General features: G+C 42.5%; 1 protein-coding gene across 5 annotated transcripts in view; it reads left to right on the top strand.

The window, feature by feature from the left end:
• The window catches only part of daam2 (dishevelled associated activator of morphogenesis 2), a 110505-nt gene that overhangs the window by 15317 nt on the left and 77247 nt on the right, over positions 1-17941 (top strand). The window contains exon 1 of one of the 5 annotated variants that reach the window (XM_080042304.1): positions 11566-11703. The exons of the other annotated variants lie outside the window; for them this stretch is intronic. The gene's annotated coding sequence lies outside the window, so the exon portion shown is untranslated. Of the gene's footprint in view, positions 1-11565; positions 11704-17941 lie in introns of those variants that run through there. 5 annotated transcript variants of the gene reach the window in all.

Below are 17941 nucleotides of genomic sequence, written 5' to 3'. Positions count from 1 at the left end.
CACAGAGACCGCATGGATAACTTTGGGTGTCACCCCTATGCATCATCTCTCAGAAAAGGTAAAACAAACATTAAACATCAATCTGCATATACGAGCCAGCGCCGTTCAACAGCTGATCGGCTATTGAACGGCGATCAGCTGTTGATCGTCGTTTAGCTGACAGCTGCTTTCACCGTCCGACATAAACCCGCCTACCAAGTGCTGTAGACAGTAGTAACCCAAACCAATGTGATGATTAGCACTGTTAATGTTGCACATGCTATGCCAGCATCCATTTTTGTCTCCTAACTTTTAAAGGAAGCCTATCTGAGGAGCACACTGGTAGATGACAAGTTATCTGTGATGGCCACAGCCGGATAATTAAATCATTTTAGAGCTAAAATAATTTTATTCAAGAAATTAACTAACTTAATTTCCAAAAATACTGTACAGTGCAATGCTTGTCTAATGTTGCCAGAGTGGTTATGCCAGATGAACAGGAAAAACAAACAGTTAAATGCAATATGACATTGTCATATGCTATCTGATTTAGGTTAATTTTGGGTCATATTTCCCATCATGGCAACAATTGCCCCCCCTGAGATTATTGTCAGGAGCCGCCACTGATACCGTGAGAATACAGAATCAACAAGTCGGTAAAATCAGTCCATAAAACAATATAAAACCAAGATTAATTGAAAATTGTATTAATTGAAAAGCAATGACAAACATATTGGCCAAATAGTTCTTCACTTCATTAGGCCAAAGCTGAGTAAGACATTTTGGCTTCACCTAAGGAACAGTGTCACTCCAGTAGCAGGCTGTTGACAGGGTTGCTTTTCAGACATTTTCTTGTTCTCTAATCAATCTGTTTCTTTCATCACAGTCTAAACAAAAAAATCAATTCTCATGATTATTTAAATGGAGGCTTAAGGCTGTATTTAAAAAGGGAAAAGGGGTGAAGTTATGAAGCAAGGTCACTGGGTTCCATTTCATTATCCCGCCCCTGCATGTCAAGAGGGCAGGTGTGTTAACTGTTGTGGTCATAATAATGCCAGTCCTCTATACATTCCCACTGTCTCGGGAGGAAAAAAGGGCAGACTCATTGTTCTACCAAAGGAAACTAGGATGCAGGCAGAGGAAAAGCTGCAGAAAAAAATAAAAATAAATTGCTGACCCACATTTTTGTTCCAGCGTGCAATAGGACAACCATTCGAAACCCCCAACCTGACCATTTAACTTTAAATAGCATGTAATCTGAACAATGTGTGTTGATTGTGTGCTGCCAGAGCACTTGTGATTAATCCAGCTTTGTACTACGGAGGTCAAGGCTTTTTGTCGGAGTAGGTTTTCATTCAGTGGAGGCCAGTGAATGGGGCCGATGTTCATTGTGTGACAACCATATCTTGTACACCTTTTTCTGGAACAAATGTTTAAAGCATGGGTAATGCAGCCTTTAGAATGACATGCAAATTGAATAACAGCATATAGTGACTTAAATGATGCCTGTAGTCCTGGCTTCGATCTCGCTCATTGGATTCTACACATGGCCGCAGTTATAATGTCCCTGGGGATACACTGCTAATTGGGTTCAGTAAAGGTCATGCTATTAAGTAAAATCTGACTGGCAACTATTATGTATACGTCTGTGTGTGAATGCTTGCTTCTTTCGCAGTTGTGAGGACCAAACAAGAATATAATGTTTGTGATTGTGCAGAGCTTAAACTAAGGAAATGTTGCTACTCTTCAAAGCCTGCATTAACATACTGTATGTTTTGACCACTCGGGTGCTGCAAAAAAAAAAATTAGATGCAAACACAACATCTTGTAAGCAAACAGTTGCTATTAGCACATCCATCAGATTAAGATCGGTTTTAGTATTCATTTGGACTCATGATTTTACAAATGTAAGTCAAATATTCACTTTGGATGGCTCTGTTTTGGCTATGAATGACACCATTTAAAAATGTTGTGAAAAGCCTGCTGTATGGAGGGGTGAGATGTAGGAAGGGGATGCGGGTGCACACTGCCCAGTCATGGACTGTCTCGCCTCATTTTCTCATTGTGTTGAACATGAGAAGTGAAGAAAGTAGTTGTATAAAGAAATAGAGAATGCATTACGCGCCCCACACACATCCTGCGTCTACCTCTGGAGCGCGTCGCGTTACCTTACTGCTGCCTCTCTCGGACTTTTCTCGGACACACATGCAACGTCTCAGCAGCTGCTGCTGCAGCGCTGCTTCTAAAAGCCCTATCTTTCTACATAGAGTTTTCATAGATAATTCCCATTAAAAATGAAGTTCTTTCATGTCATCTATGATGCATATGATTTATATTGAGTCTGGACAGTAATCCGTGCGCCCCATTGCCATTTTCTTTCTTTTTTTTTGCCATATTTTCGCTTGTTGGAAGTTTTATTTTGAAGGGGACACACCAGGAAATGGTGAAACTACAGCGAAAGCTGCCAGTATGAAGTCAATATGACTCTCAGCAGAGTTTCAAAAATCACTTTACTGATTTATACGGGAGAGAGAGAGGGGGGTGTGGTCGGGGAAGAAGAAGGTCGTAGACACAGATAGAGCAACGGAAAACTGTTGCGCTCATCATGATCTCTTTTATTTCTTCACTATATTGGATCTCTATATGTGTCATTTATCCAAAAATGAAATGCCAGAACTAATTGAAAATTAGGTTTTAAATCCCTCGGATTTTGATTGCACAATCGTGAAATAAAGGGATTATTCGCGTATACGACTGAGGGATGTTTTATTTTGAAATAAACACACCGGGTAAACGTGTAACTAGAGTGAATGCTGCTGGTATGACTGTCAGCAGAGTATTTCTCTATCAGTTAAAGCACAGAGACGCGAGAGAGACGCGCTGCTCTCAGAAAAAAATAGGCGAGCCTCCTGAGGTGAAGGGGAGCGTCGCTGCAGACGTGCCTCCGACGCGCCTCAGCAGTGCGTCTGAGGTTGGATGTGTGCTCGCTCTACGTTGATTTCACAGTCTGTGACCAAAAGTCAGACGCAGACGCGAGGTAGACGCGCAGTAGAGGTAGGATGTGTGTGGGGCGCGTTATGTTCTGACCTCTGCAGTGCACACACCATTGACTGACCATGTGGTGTGGCCATACTTGTCTGATTGTACAAAATTCCCACTTGTGGTCAAGGGGTTTCTAGATAGTCTGTTCAACAATCCAACCAGCACCACATTTCACTTATAATGCACTCTTCACTTTTTCAAAGGGCAACTTGGGCATGAATGTAATCAGTGGAGAGTCCTCATCAGTGTAGCATTACAAACCTGTCCCATGTCAGAGCAAAGTGATCTGATTCAAGCCTGCGTTCTTAGATAGTCTTTTTGTAAGCTTGATTTCACAAGCGTTGTGGGTGTGTGTCTGTGTACACTTTTAGCAACAGTATAATGAGCACGCCTGCAGAACTGGCTTGTCAGAGTGTGTGTCATTGAGAAGCCGGATGAATTTCAATGGCACGGGTGCTTGACGGGTGCCTGCCCTGGGCTCAGCTGGCTTTAATCAACAGCATCATTTACCCCTCTTGGGGGGGTAATCTGTGCACAATGGGCCCCCTGAGCAACACTCATCTGCTCCTCTGCTTCACACATCATGGTGCAATATGTATTTATAATGCCTCTCCTGCACACACAGCAAGCATACACTAAACAGTATTTTTCTCTCAATGTTCTAACATAAAAATAGACATATTGTTTGTTTAGAATAAAGAAAAAAAAGAAGCTGACACATCCACACTGTTTCAAACAAAAATACTTCATTGCAGTGGTCCAGAATGCAAAGAGTGCTGGATATATATATGGGAAACGTATGTAAATATCCTGTACATATTGTTTGAATGTATGCAGTTATACAGTTAAACAGTGTAGCACAGTGTCAGATGTGGTAGGTGGTAAGATTAGTCTTCAAGTGATATCTCTTCTTGCACTGTGACATAGATGGAAAGGAGTGGATTGACAAATTTAAGATTGGGTTGTTATCTGTTTAGCTTGTGTGTAATCTCCACTCACTTGATTTGTGTACGCAGAAACCTGATTGCTTACTGCAGGCTGGGCTGAGTGCTTCTTATCAACCAAAAGAGCGAGGTAGTCCCTGAAAGTATGCATGACAAGGGCCCTGTGCAAGAAACATGTTGACCCAAACAACAACAACATAAACATAATCCATGTTATTGTCCAACATAAAGACACTGAAGACAATGCTCAGTAACTATTCGGGAGGCCTTTCTTTGCGGGGGAACAATATGTGGCAAAGGGCTCTTTAAGTTAGGGGGGTAGTAAATCAGTGTTATAACATGTCTGACCGTCCCCGCCATACAAGAGGCAGCTGGACAGATACACTCCGTTTGGCTGGATGGAACAAGAGGCACATGTGCTTGTATAATGCTGATAGGTCGAAGGTCTAATGTTGCCCAGGCTGGTTTTCTATACATGTATACATGGTGCACAGTCGTAGGGGAAATCCCTTACATGGGGGGGGGGGGGGAACATATCCAAATATGTCTCTAAAGGGGTTTTGACTTATTCTACTGTTGATCTTATTAAAGCTACTGTTTTCCCCATTCACAATTGGAAATTATCATCTTTACTTCAGCATTATAATGCAATAACCACTGTTTGAATGGACAGAACAGATTGCTCTGGCCTACTGTGTAGAGATAAACAGGAAGTGATTGTTATTGTTATGTCATCTCTAGAGAGCTTGTAAAACAGTTCCAGCTAGCGAACTACGATCCATCAGGGTACCGACCAAGTTACTTCAGTACTACAGTGTACCAATTCTTGCAAAATCAATCGGTGCCAAATTTTGTAAACCTGAGAGCACATCAGAGTGAGAGAAGAGAGAGAAAGTAAGAGAGCGAGACAACATCAACATCGTCGTCGCAGCTTCAATTCCATGGTCAGCCCAAGTCTTCCAATGTGTTCACACTAGAGTCGTCCTGCAACCGTAAAGCTCAGTACCTGAACTAAACGGAGAGAATAAAGCACAGTAACGGTATCAGTTCAAATGTGAACGGTACCCGACCCTAGCAGCATTACTCAGACTAAACTTTGGGTTTATTAAGGTTAGTTTGACCAATAATGGCTAAGCAAGACAATAGGGTATGATACTAAACTTGGTTAAAAGGAAATTCACTAAATCTAGTTTGTGATAACATCTTTTGAAAAGAGAAGTTTACTTTTTCCTTACTGTGGCTTCAAAGGTTTAGTCAGTTCTTGCTTTGGCCGGCACAGCATTATGCAAAGCTTAGTTAATTATTTCACCAATTTCTGTGCATTATGACATTAGCTAATCATCACAACTATACCCAGCTGATTTAAATGTGTGGCACACTGTCTGTTTCCAGTGGTGCAACCAGGTTCAAGGAGATTCACACCCGTAACAAGAGCCCAGGGGTCAAGGAAAAGGGCTAAAGGCCAGCCACACAGATGTGCACCTGTTCACAGGGGCCCTTCCTTTACTAGAACAGATGACTGTCAGATGTTTTTCATGGAGATACTATGACAGTCATGACCGTGTGTGTGTGTGAGTGATATGAGGGAGTCGGGTTACCCCCTAAAATGCCCTGTTAAAAAATCGGACCAAACCTTCCGTTACACTTCCCAGACATACTTGGCCATACATGGACAAATGCCATGTTTTGAAGGGACATTAAAGCCTTGATTTACATTGTTATGAATGGATGTTAAGAAGGCACATTCTTACACCTGCAAAAGCTCAGATGTGGGACTAGGCATTTGGGTTCAGTCTGTGGTCAGCAAAAAAAGGAACTAATTATGAAAAGTCTCTCCTGAAAATATTGGTACCTTTTTTGAGCGTTTTCTTTGAAGTGCGGCATGAGAACCGATAATAAATTGTATTGTCAGTTGTACAGCTATAGTTGATCTCTGTGGAGAGAAGTCCCCATGTTGCCAATATAATATCAACTGGGATATATAAACCTGGCTTTTTAATGAAAGCATCTGGAAAAGGAGCAAGGCCACTACTATTCTCAGTCTCTTTTTCTCTGTTCCCCAGTTCACACACCTGGATTCGTTCTGGTCAAAAAGGACGTATGATATGTGATGTATTTGAACAAAAGTAATGATTTCATGTAGACCCTTTTTGTTCATGATGCATATTTCTAAAAAACTGGATGTGTCGTCCATCCTGAAAAATCTAGTGTCTACATCCAGTTTACCCAGTTAAGCAATGTAGCACAGTGGCACATGTGGAGGCTGTGTGGATTTCGCTGTAGCTTTAGATCTCAAATTGCACTGTGATCTAGATGGGAAGGAATGGAGTGGCACATTAAGATCGGGTTGTTGTTAGTTTTGCTTGGATGTAATTGACCATCATTCTTTTATTCCATTATTATTCTCACCCTCTTTGTATAGTTGACATAGCCGGAATCATTGTGGTAAAGAAAAGGCCCTACAAAAAGTGATGTTTTAGTATTAAGTTGGGTTACTTTGCGACAAAACCGGTTCTAATGTCAAAACGACCATCACAGCATTTCCACTGTGAGATGAAATTATTCTGACATTATTGGAGGTCTAACAGTGATGGCCTTCATGCCCACAGATCAAGGCATTACGTCATTAGTTAACATGATGAAGCTGTCATGAGTCAGTCATCCGAAAAGCTTGGACCATTGTCCAAACATGACAGCATTTAGCTGGCACATACCCAGGCAGACAGCGGAGGTACTTTGGGAGCAGGCGGTTGGCTGACCTCTGACCCTGCCCAGTCTGCCCCATGGGACAAAAGAGCCATTCAAAATAAATGCCCAGTGGCTTTGCAAAACACCCCAAAAAGCACTCTGCTCTCAGTTCAAATGACATGGTAACCATGTGGAAATACTTGTTGATTCTCAGTTGAGATCGGTAAAAGCAGGTGGAGTACTGTATTGCTGATGGGAGAATAGAGAAAAGTTAGAATAGAAGTACATCGTTGCAGTGGAAAGTAAAAATGTATGTACAGGAGGGATATATGATTTGAATTTTTGGGTTCAAATGTGTATTTTTGGTGTCCAATAGAAGCGGTTTTCATGGTTAATAGTTCTAAAAACCCATTATTTTACTTTCACCGCCCATATCTTCTCCACCTTTTTTCCTGACATTTTTTTCCATCATATGTCGTCTTTAATAAAGACAGGAACGCTTGCCACCGTAAGAACATAGTGACTTCAATTAGATTAAAAGTTTATGGCTTAACAGTCATCAGGCTACTTTTTCTATGAATGCATTTGAAAGATGGAGAGATATAATGTTCCCCGGCTATCATGATTAATAGCAAACAAAGAATAAGACTATGTATGAAAATGTGAGCGTGTTTGTTTATGCTGTCACAAGTTCAGGCTTCGTGCAGCGGTGGTATTTTTTTCTCGCTGGTAATTTATCTCTGGGCGGGCGTGAAAGAAATAGTTGTGTGTGTGTGTGTGTGTGTGCAAAGTGCTGTCACAAGGAATTCCTGGCTTAAACAAAACAAAGTTAAATGAGAGCTGCCTGGTCAGAAGAAACCCCTAAATAATACATTAAGGAACAACATGTCGTAAAACATGACTGTCATGTTTGCTCTGGCAACTGCTAGTTTGGAGGAGGACTCTCGCCACTTTTCTTCAGTGACAACCCTGGAAAAAGCTGCTTCAGATGCCAATGCAGTTTTAAACACCTCTTTACAGCCTTTTGCTCCAGCTGTGTTCTTGGCCAGTTATCATGCTTGGCCGTTGTATAATAGGTTGTAAGGAGAAAGTGTTGTTTATGAGCCTGGAGACGAGACCACCTTGGATCACCCACTTCTTATTGTTCAATAAGTCCAGGGGTGTCAAACTCTGGCCCGCGGGCCAAATCTGGCCCGTTTCAATATTTAATCTGGCCCGCGAACCAATTCGGCAATTCCATTCAATTTGGCCCGCGAAAAAAAAAAAAAAAAAAAATTGCGATTTTTTTTTTTTTTTTTTTTTCTCATGTGGAGCCTGTGCCATATTGGCACGTCGCACACGCTCCCAACCGTTAGGACACTCGCATAGCTTACCACTAGGAATGTCTGCTGAAAGTTCCACAGCTCAGGATTTTAAGCCATGAATTGATGGACTTGCATTGAAGAAAAGATGTCAGTTTTCTAATGGCTGTAAATAGGCCAATCTATGGGGCTAAATAGCATGCTAATATGATTATTGATTGTGTCAACTGTCTAAGGATGAATGCTAACATTATCTGGTTTCTAACTTTTGCCTGAAGTTACAATATAGCTCACTAACTAACGTTAGATACCCGCTGATAGCCCACCCCTTTTGTTTCCAATGGTGGCTTTGCATTTCATTACCAATGTAAAGTGACATAAATAGTTAACACTGGTGCTGGGTCATGATTCCTATAAAAAAATAAAATAAAAAAACGTGATATGTTTTGAATGTGCAGAAAGTTTTGAAAAATCCAAGAGAAAACATATTGTGGCTCAATCCAGGATGCCTGAGAGCCATACTGCATTATAGTCCTTTATAATTGTTTCACCAGGAACCTGAATGTTGTCTTTTCCTTTACAAAAATAAAGACATTTCCACAATAAATTGACGCAGATAAGGCACAGAAAACCAAAACAGATAAATCCACCAGAATACAGGAAATTAAGTGTTTGACGCACAAAAATTTCTGGGGGATCACCCCCATACCCCCCACATATAATTTGTCCCCCAAAATATGTAAACAAAATCTAGCCTATGCCTCGTATGTACGCAGGTTATATACCTAGATATGTTGTTTGAGTTTTGGATTAAAAAGAAGGCATGTCAGTAAGCGACATATCTGGCCCTTCGTGTGATTATCATGTCGTAATTCGGCCCTTTGTGAAAATGAGTTTGACACCCCTGAATAAGTCCATTCCAGCTTCTCACAATGTGCCAAGTTCCTTTTTTTTTTACTGCCCAAAAAGTTGCACTGGTTTTGCCAGATGGCGATTTTCCCTGTATCTGCTTCCTTAGTGGGTTACAGGAGAGTTCAGACTGCCTGATCAGCAAGCTTCACCCAGCTGACTGACAAGTGATTGTGTGGAGCTACCTGTCATTTCACCAGGAGCAGACCTAGCAAATAGGAAATCGCCCTACCTGAAGTGCAGATGGTTTTATCAGTCGTGACACCATCCAGTTTGATTTACTGTGGGTAAACACCGACCTCACTTGCGTTTTTAAAGGAATGTTCCAGGGGTGGGGTGTGTGTGTGTGTCTGTGTGTGTGTGTGTGTGTGTGTGTGTGTGTGGGGGGGGGGTGTATGTGAAAGTTCACCAAAGCCAAGTTTGTAGAGGCAGCAAACTGTCGCTCTAGTTCACAATGTGGACGTTTGAGAAGAGAGTGTGGAACCTCTTTTTTTTTTTCATTCTTTCTGCAAAATGCTTGCTGTCCAAGACAAGTGGGAAAAAAATCCAAAAGGAAAGCTGAACAGATTGACCTACGGGTTTGTTCAATTTCATCCGGAAAAGGTGGAAGTATGTTTATTGCAAGCAAACCTAGGCCACTCCCTTCATGTCAATTAACAGTCCGCTTACCAAGATTTGGAGCATGAGCTTACCCTTTAGTCTGCAGAGTTTCCTCAGGGTGTCATCCCTTGTTCTGTGGATGGAGATATGACACTAGAGATAGAATTGAAGTAATGCAAACCTGACAGTGAGGCTGCACAGAACAGAGAAAGACAGAAGCGCTAGTTAAAGTTGACATCATGGAGATAAACTGGTTTCGATTGAGAGTGGGGCTAATGAATGAGAGCACTCTGGCATTACGGCCAGCAACTTGGTTTCATCTGTCTTCTGTCTGTAGAGAAAGATGAAGAATGGTGTTATGATTCCTGCTTCATCCACTCTTTGGCATATCAATGCTATTTACAGTTTGTATGCTGATTTTCACAACAAGAACCACAGTTTGATCAAGAAGAGATGGTGGATCTGACAACCCGGTAACTGACCTGCTAGAATGCGTGTCATGTATGATAAGGCAGAGACCCTGTCCCAGCAGTCCATGTCTTTGCCCGTCTCTGCCCTGTCCCTCCTGTCAATCTTTATTATCCAATGTTATAAGACAATACCCGAATGGATGGTGGATCTTGTACGCATTTGGGTTCTGCTTGATCGGCTATGGGACACAGAGCCATTGTGTTTCTGATACCGACTATCAAATGCTATTGATTGCCTAAGACCTATTCACAGCGCAGTATCATAGGTGCAACATGTATCAGTCTTGCCCAATGACAAACAAACCCAATCATTGCCTTTTGATTTTAAAGGTGTTTATAATTGTGTCCCTTTTGAGGTTACTGTCCTTTCCCAAAATCTGGTCAGAAGCTTTTTATCTATATGGACATTATAGAAGCAGATGTCACCACCAGACCAGCCATCACCTTGCCCAACTTATGTAACAGACACACAGTCTAGAGGAAGATAAGACCACTCAGTATGAAATCAATTCACATGTGACCTTTTGTTTTCAAAGAGTTGGACTGTAAAGGAAAAATGCCAGGCATCTAGTAATGTCAGCAGATTTGTATTGATCAGTGAACTTTGGGTGAGGAGGTTGTCAGTGATGTCTTAAGGTCTTATAGGTCCGACAAAAGTGAATGAGGAGAAAGGATGATGCGGGGTCAGGGGTCTTTGTCCTGGCCAGTGCTTTGGCAGTCCTGAGGTTTGTACACTGTCTGCACTCGCCGACCCCTCCATATTATCACAGCAACATACTTCAACTCCACTTCACAGAAACCATCCACAGTGTGGCCCTCCAGCGGACCCTCCCCCCCCCACCCTTCAACCGTTACATTTGGCTACGTTTATGGTGTGGACTTGACAAGGTCAACAGAGCTGTACAATCAAGATATCCTTTCTCACCTCCTCAATGGACACTAATTGGATGTCAGGAGAAACCTTTTCCTGTGTGTGTGTGTGTGTGTGTGTGTGTGTGTCACAGGGGAAATTCCTAATAGAGAATCCCATATTTGGCTAGACTTTGAGAGTATGAGTGCTCCTGTGGGTGTGTTTGCTAATGTATGCGTTGGCGATACGAAGACGCGACAGGAAAAGGGGTTTCCTTTGGGCGTTGTGTGATATTCCCAAATCTTTTATTTTTTTGTCTTCTCAGCTAGAGAATGCATTGGGTGGAGTCGGAATTATGGGCAGGGGTGGAAGCACAGGCCACCAAGGGGTCATTTCCTTTCATCTTGCCTTCTCCCTTGGCCATAAACAGAAGATATATGCACATTTGTACATGAATGCATTTTTCTTCCAAGAAAGTCCATCCCTTTCAATGCGGACATCCACATAGATGTTGTCATACACTGGAGTTGGAATCCAGAAGGGGAGGGGAGAGGGGGGGGGCTTGTGATCTAAAGACAGAGTGCCAGAGAGAGAGAGAGGGAGAGAGAGAGAGAGAGCGGGGACAATGTCAACAGCTCAGCTCCAAGCACAGTCAGCTGAAATCCCTAGCTCAGCGCACAGGCTCGCGGAGAGCAGACACAACGCAGCAGCCGGGAAACCTCATCAGACTGGGCAAAGGCAATGGATTTCTGCCACAAAACACAAACTCCAAATGGCAAAAAGAGGGAGCTAAAGCCCAATGCTGCAGAAATGCTATAAATTATTCTTGTAAGCTTGCTTTTTTTTTTAAAGTTCTTAAATTTCCATTTTGACACGGACACAGGGACAATCCATCTCACAGGGCAGACAGTCTGAACTGGGTAAGTAAGAGATACTTGATCTTGCCACTGATACTCGTAACCCTTCCCAGTCAATGTGAGGACTAGCGACACCACAATGTTGTTCACCAAGTAGTGGGAGACTGCATACATATCTACAGATGTTAAGGTTTAAACCCAGTCTGTCCATGCACTGCGTCCCACCTTTTCAATCCAGCCATGAAAACAGCCAGACTATCGTAGCCAATAAAATATGTGTAAGGCTCAATAGAAATCTGAGCAAGAAGGAAGCTGGTGGGCAACAAATGCTACTAATCTGACTAAGCTGGTAAAGTTTCCACATTTTTGTGTTGTTGTGATTGGAGTGAAAGAACATTATACAGTATTTAATTTATTTTCTACCATGGTGGTTTTATAGGTCATAAATGCCAGCAAAAGCTGGCTTGTGAAATGTGCATGGTCTTTATGTTTGGGTTCTTTCTCCAGTGGTGTTGACAGCATGCCTTGCTTCACCCCTGTGTGTGCTGGTGCATTATATGAGCAGGGCTTTTTTTCTTCTCCGCATATTGGCGGTATAGTCTTGGAATCGGTTTTAGGTGAGAGTCTGTTTCATTTTCTTTGGAAATGGCTGCATGATTTCATGGATGGATGGGGCTTTAGCATTATTAAGTGCAGCAGGAGAGAGTTAAGAGATTGATATCCATGTTTGGTTTGGAAAAAGGTCCAGGACATGAATGTGAACTTCTCCATAAAGTTCAGGCAAATAGTTGGAATTTCAGGACTTGAGGGAGGATGGGACAGTGTCATATGAAATGGTCACAGGCCTATTTTGGGTCCTGGATGTGGACTGATCAAGATAATCATCAATCACACAGTCAGCCCTTTGGTGTTACCAGTGGCCCAGCAGCCAGACATTCCATATATGCTGTATATCTCCTCCCAGCAACAACTAAACCCAATATGGAACTAGACGAGCAGACTTCTTCTTACTTCTAAATGGAGCCGGCTTCTTCTTGGGGTGTTGTAATTGCATTTTCTTTTATAGACCATGGCAGCTCATACCAACAATAAACACAGGGTCATAATCTCCTAGGGATCCTCATTAGAAGGAATTCTAAAGCCCCCTTTTCCATTTGGAAGCATTGCCTATCCCAGTCCAGTGGCTGTCATCTTAGCAGTAAAACCATTGCATGTGTCAAAAGTACAGTGAAGAAAGTTCATACCCCAGCCCTCCAAAAGTTCCACCTGTGAAACTGGTTTGGGATGCCTTATGGTTTGAATAAGTCTGATTGCTTGTGTAGCACAAAACATTCCGAACCAATACCACAGTGTTTGTGAAAATTTTTTAAAAGGCTGATCTGGAAGATAACAGCAATATGGAAAGGAAAAAGACAAACAGTTTTCTGGCAACATTCAAAGTAATTAATTCCTTTTTAGTGGCTTGCGTTTGAAGGCTGATGTTTTTTTTACAGATTTTTACAGTCATAGGCAATGTGCATGTTTGTTTGATGTAATTTTGCATTGTGAACAAGATAGTATCCATTTCCACCACATTAAAGGCTTACTCTCCGGTCTGCTGGAAACCTTCCTACACTCACGTGCACCAGGGAGCATGCAGAGTGACATCGCTGAAAGATTTAGCGTGTTGGGAGGGCTTAACCGAAAGTCGAGGACCTGCATGTAGCATACATACACACACCCACTGCTGCCTCAGCGCTCTCTGGGCTTTTCATATTTTATTGCCCATTACGGATGCATGAACTACTTTTGCAGGATTAGAGGTAGTGCGAGGCAGAGTTAGTCAATGATGGTCTGCCTTTTATCACTTCAGCCCTAGCTGCTGACTGGCAGCTCAACAGCTGTCTCATTAGGATAGCTGCAAAGATAAAAAGATATGAGCTATGTAAAGCCGCTTAAATTCAACTATCGGTCCTTTTGGCTTGGACTATCATCATGTTGTATTTACAGTGGAGCTGTTAATGTGTCTGGGGGACAGAACCCAGGAAGCTTTTAGGAGTGAGGCTGCTTTTCTTCTTTCTCCTTCAGTGGAAGTGCCCTGCCTGAGTGTGTTAAATGGAACTATTGTAATATGTGCCAGTGACACACTTTCTGGGGGCTTGTGATGTGTAAGCATATCTCCTCCTTTACAGTGCCTCAATTCAGTGCAGCATTACTCCAGGCTATTTAAAAAAAATCCTGGTCACTTCAGAGAGCTCTGCCTATATTGGTTACTATAACTGTCCTAGAAGAGCATTCCAGTCATTACCCAGAAGCCCTTCTCTCCTCTCTGCTGCAGCTGTTGACCTCTCACCCTGGCAAGATTAATAGCTTAACAATGCACAATATGGGGTGCCCCCTTCCATCCGCTGACATTGATGGACATATTGAAACCTTGGGCGCAAAAGGCTGAGAAGCCAAACAATGGCACACTGACAAACACATGTCTATTGAAAAAAAAACTGCTGAGCTAACCATCGAGTAGTGTTGTTAGCAGAAGCATGAAACCATTTGGTGAATAGCGGGTGAGTCAGTGTGTGTTTGCTGTGTTTGAAAGCTCATAAGTTACATCTTGCACAGCCAAGGGGAGCTGGATCTTCTCAAGCCCTCTGTGTCATTTGGATGAGCGCACTGCACTGATGGAATGGATTTATTCCCTCATGGGGTTGAACACAAGAGTCTCTGGGAAGACCAGCATCCCTTCCCTCTCTTGAGAGCCATGGTAACCAGCTCTGAGGTTGTACCCGTGCCAATGTAATTTTTCTAAATATATAATAATAACACGTCTTTAGTTGGACTGGGAGCTCGTGATTCCGGCGTTCCTCCCATATGAAATAAGAAAATGGATTTGAACCGACAGGGTAGCGCTTTGGGGTTCGAGGGGAATGGGGACGGCAAGTATCCGATTTCATTCCGAGCCCTGTTAATGTGTGGGAATGTCGGGGCCTGTGGAATGTGGCGTGGCTGACTTTCTTCTCAATCCCAGTATTAATAGCATGGTTATCCCAGTGATCCGCTCTATTTAACAAGCAGCGATGTGACTTGAGGAGTTGTCCCGTCGGCCGGGCAGAGAAGTGGGTCAACAGTGGGTCTGACTTTCTGATGTTGCCCCCCCCCCCAACACCCCCCACCGTCCCCCCCTACTTCAACAACTTTCTTCCTGTGCCAACAATAGCATCTGTATTTGTATTGTTAGAGCCCCATGCAGCAACTGGGACACTTTCCTTGTGCAATATGTGGTTGATCTTCTGAACACAGTTACTACTATACAAGCTCAAAACAGGAACACAAATACATTTTTAAATAACGCATTGGCAAGTTGTCTTACAAAAAGGGCCCCCAAAACTTGTCTGCGAAGGATTGGGGAGTTGTTGTGCGATTCTCCCCCCCCCCCCCCCCAAAAGTCATCTTCTTCTGCATGGGTTCTTATTTCAACCTTTCTCCATGAGTCTTGTATGTGTGGTTCGTGGCTTCTAAAAAGGGCTTTAGCATGTTTGATATTTTTTCTTTCAAACTGCAACTGTGCAAGGTTTTTCTATACACAGAGTTCTTTTTATACACACGTTTTTGCTTTGTTTTGAAAGGAAAAGTCAATATAAAAGTTATAACAACCCCCTGGTATGAATGTTTTCTCACATAAGGAAATGTGTTTTTCTGTTATTATTTTGAATGGAGCTGAATGAGATGCCTATTATTAATGACATCCCTGGAGGACTGGAAACATCTCCCCCTCCTTCTTTTCCAGTGGTTTAGTTAAGGCATTTCCTCTTTATGGGTGAGGTGGGTTACTATGCCTCATAGCCCCATTAAAACTAGCAGTGCTTATCTGAATGAGGCTAGAAGCCAAAAAGACCTAAGGGAATTTTTAAAAATGTTGGTCGAGAGTAAAACAGTTTATGGTATGATATTGAAAGACTGCCACGTAGGTGGTGGATATCTGTATGTTCACTGTTTATTCAAATCAAAGTGGATTGATTTGTATTAAAATGACACAATATGGACATCACGTACAGTTTGAACCGCTAGTATAGAATCACCAATATATGAATATGATACGAAGAACATTTAACAACCAGTCAATTTTCCTGAAGGGACAATCAAATAAAAGGTCAGTAACCACTGGGCGACTGTATATAATTACACTTTCCTTGCATTGGCCGACAAGAGCTGTTTGTAAACAAAGGAAAATGAAGAATGTCTCTCCGTCTAAATGTGATTGCATTTGCCTTGAAGACAGTCTGGAAATATTTAAGCAACAGTATTAACGACAAGCTATTAGAGTGATTAATAACAATTGTGGTTGTGGTCAATTTTAAATGGGGATACTTTGACTTATTCACTTCTTCCTCATGTTACACAGAGAGCTGGCCTGATACTGTATGACAGTCCCATGGGTCTGACTCAACCACACCTCCAGGTTCTCTTGCTATTGTTCCTTCTTACAGACAGTATATACACTTGCATTGCTTTGAACCAGTTTGAAGTCCATTGTCATGATGTCTTGGATGTTTCATTTCACTATAAGGTTTCCTGCCACGTGTTTTGCCACTGACTCAGTCTTGGCCCAGACTATGTCCTGGTGTCACCGTCTGAAGGCACGGCTCCCAGCCCAACAGCTGAATAGGTTTTTCAGCTGTCTCATCCTTTCATCCTCACAACTTCCCCTATCTTGATTGCAGGGCAGAAAGGAAGTGATTGAGGGAGAACATAAGCAAAGGGATGACGGAGGTTTGGAGGGATGGTTAAAAAGAGTGCCGGGGGTTAAGAGAAGGGTGGTTTTCTGATCTTGTGATTCTGAGCTCTTTTCCTGGAAGATGCACGTAGGCATGAGAGCATAGACCCTCCTTATCAGTAGCCTCCTATAACCCTTTTAGAGTGTCTGTGGATGGAACATAAGCATGGTCACCATGAGTTGGTTTCAATGACTGATTGAAATTATTATTCAAACTTAACTTTAAAGTGGCTACGAGGAACTTTCAGTTTGTTTTTTACAACCATCCATGGTGATTTTAGTACGGTTTAGCAAACGCATGCTTTTCTCTTCTGCCGGACTTAAATCGTTCTGTCCAGGTTCGCGGGAGATCGTTCCCGTGCAATGGAAAGAATAATTGCTACATACAAATTGCAATGTTTTGGCTGATGGTCTCGTTGGCTGTTATGGTCCATGTATGATCATCAGAGGAAAAATTGAGACTGTTTCATAAACATTTAAAAGTTCTTCGTAGAAGGTTAAGGTTTGAACTTATTTACACGTAACATTAACTTAGTATTTAATTGCTTTCAGAAGTGACACCATACTTTATTTTGAAAATCATTCTCTTCCTGGTTATATAATTTGTTTTCTGTACCAATTTAAAGAGGCGGAGAATGTTTTGGATTTAGCCCATGCTGTCATCGCTAAAAATAACTGTCCACTTGAAGATCAGATGCACATGGGACTCCAAAGCTAGGGGAGGGAAATGTAACGTTGCACTGGCTGAATGTGCTATCCCTGCCTGCCTTAGCCTACCCTGTCGGGCCCCAGCAGAATTGTCCAAACCAAATCCTCTGGCCCATTGTCCAGGCAGGTCCACATGAGAAAGCCACTCTGTGTACACTCTTATGAAAGCGCTGGCCCTCTGTGTGCTTTCAGAACGAGCGCAGGAATGCATCGCATGCAAATGTACCGTGAAATAACGGTAGCCCCTCCGCTGTCAGCTCCAGTCATTTGTCACTCGAGGCCGTAACTCGTTGCTAACCACGGAGACTCTCGCTGGAATAGATGGGTGATGTCACACCTCAGGAATGCAAGTCACAATGTTTGCGGTGGACTAGACACTGCTGCATGTTTCTAATGTGCAGCACATTTGTGTTGATGTTTACATTGAATTAATCAAGGATGCTTCTCAGATCAATGACATTTCACAATTCTTTTGACATGAATCTTGTAAGCTGACCACCCAGGGTTCTAATCCACATATAATTGAATGAGTGATCCATGAATAAAATCTCTTTAATTGGTGTCAGACAGAACAAACTAAGATATGTGTTTATATATGTGTGTGTGTGGGGGGGAGATGCTTGCCTGTATGTTGCAGTAATGTAATTGATTAGCGCTACAGTGTGGCCTCTCACCCTAGCGGGGCAAGATGTATGATGTGTACATGGCTTCTGTGAGGCCTGAAGCAGTGACACTGGGTGGGCCACATATCGGATGGGGTCAATGGGAGAGTGAGTTTTCAGTGTCCCAGGTGATTTGGCTTGGAGACAGTAGCTTCGGGGGAGAGGAAAATAATACAAGCGT

This window comes from Ammodytes marinus (genome assembly GCF_949987685.1).
Source record: "Ammodytes marinus genome assembly, chromosome: 15".
NCBI lineage: Eukaryota > Metazoa > Chordata > Actinopteri > Uranoscopiformes > Ammodytidae > Ammodytes > Ammodytes marinus.
Note: the sequence above shows the minus strand (reverse complement) of the source record. Positions and strands in the feature narration are given on the sequence as shown.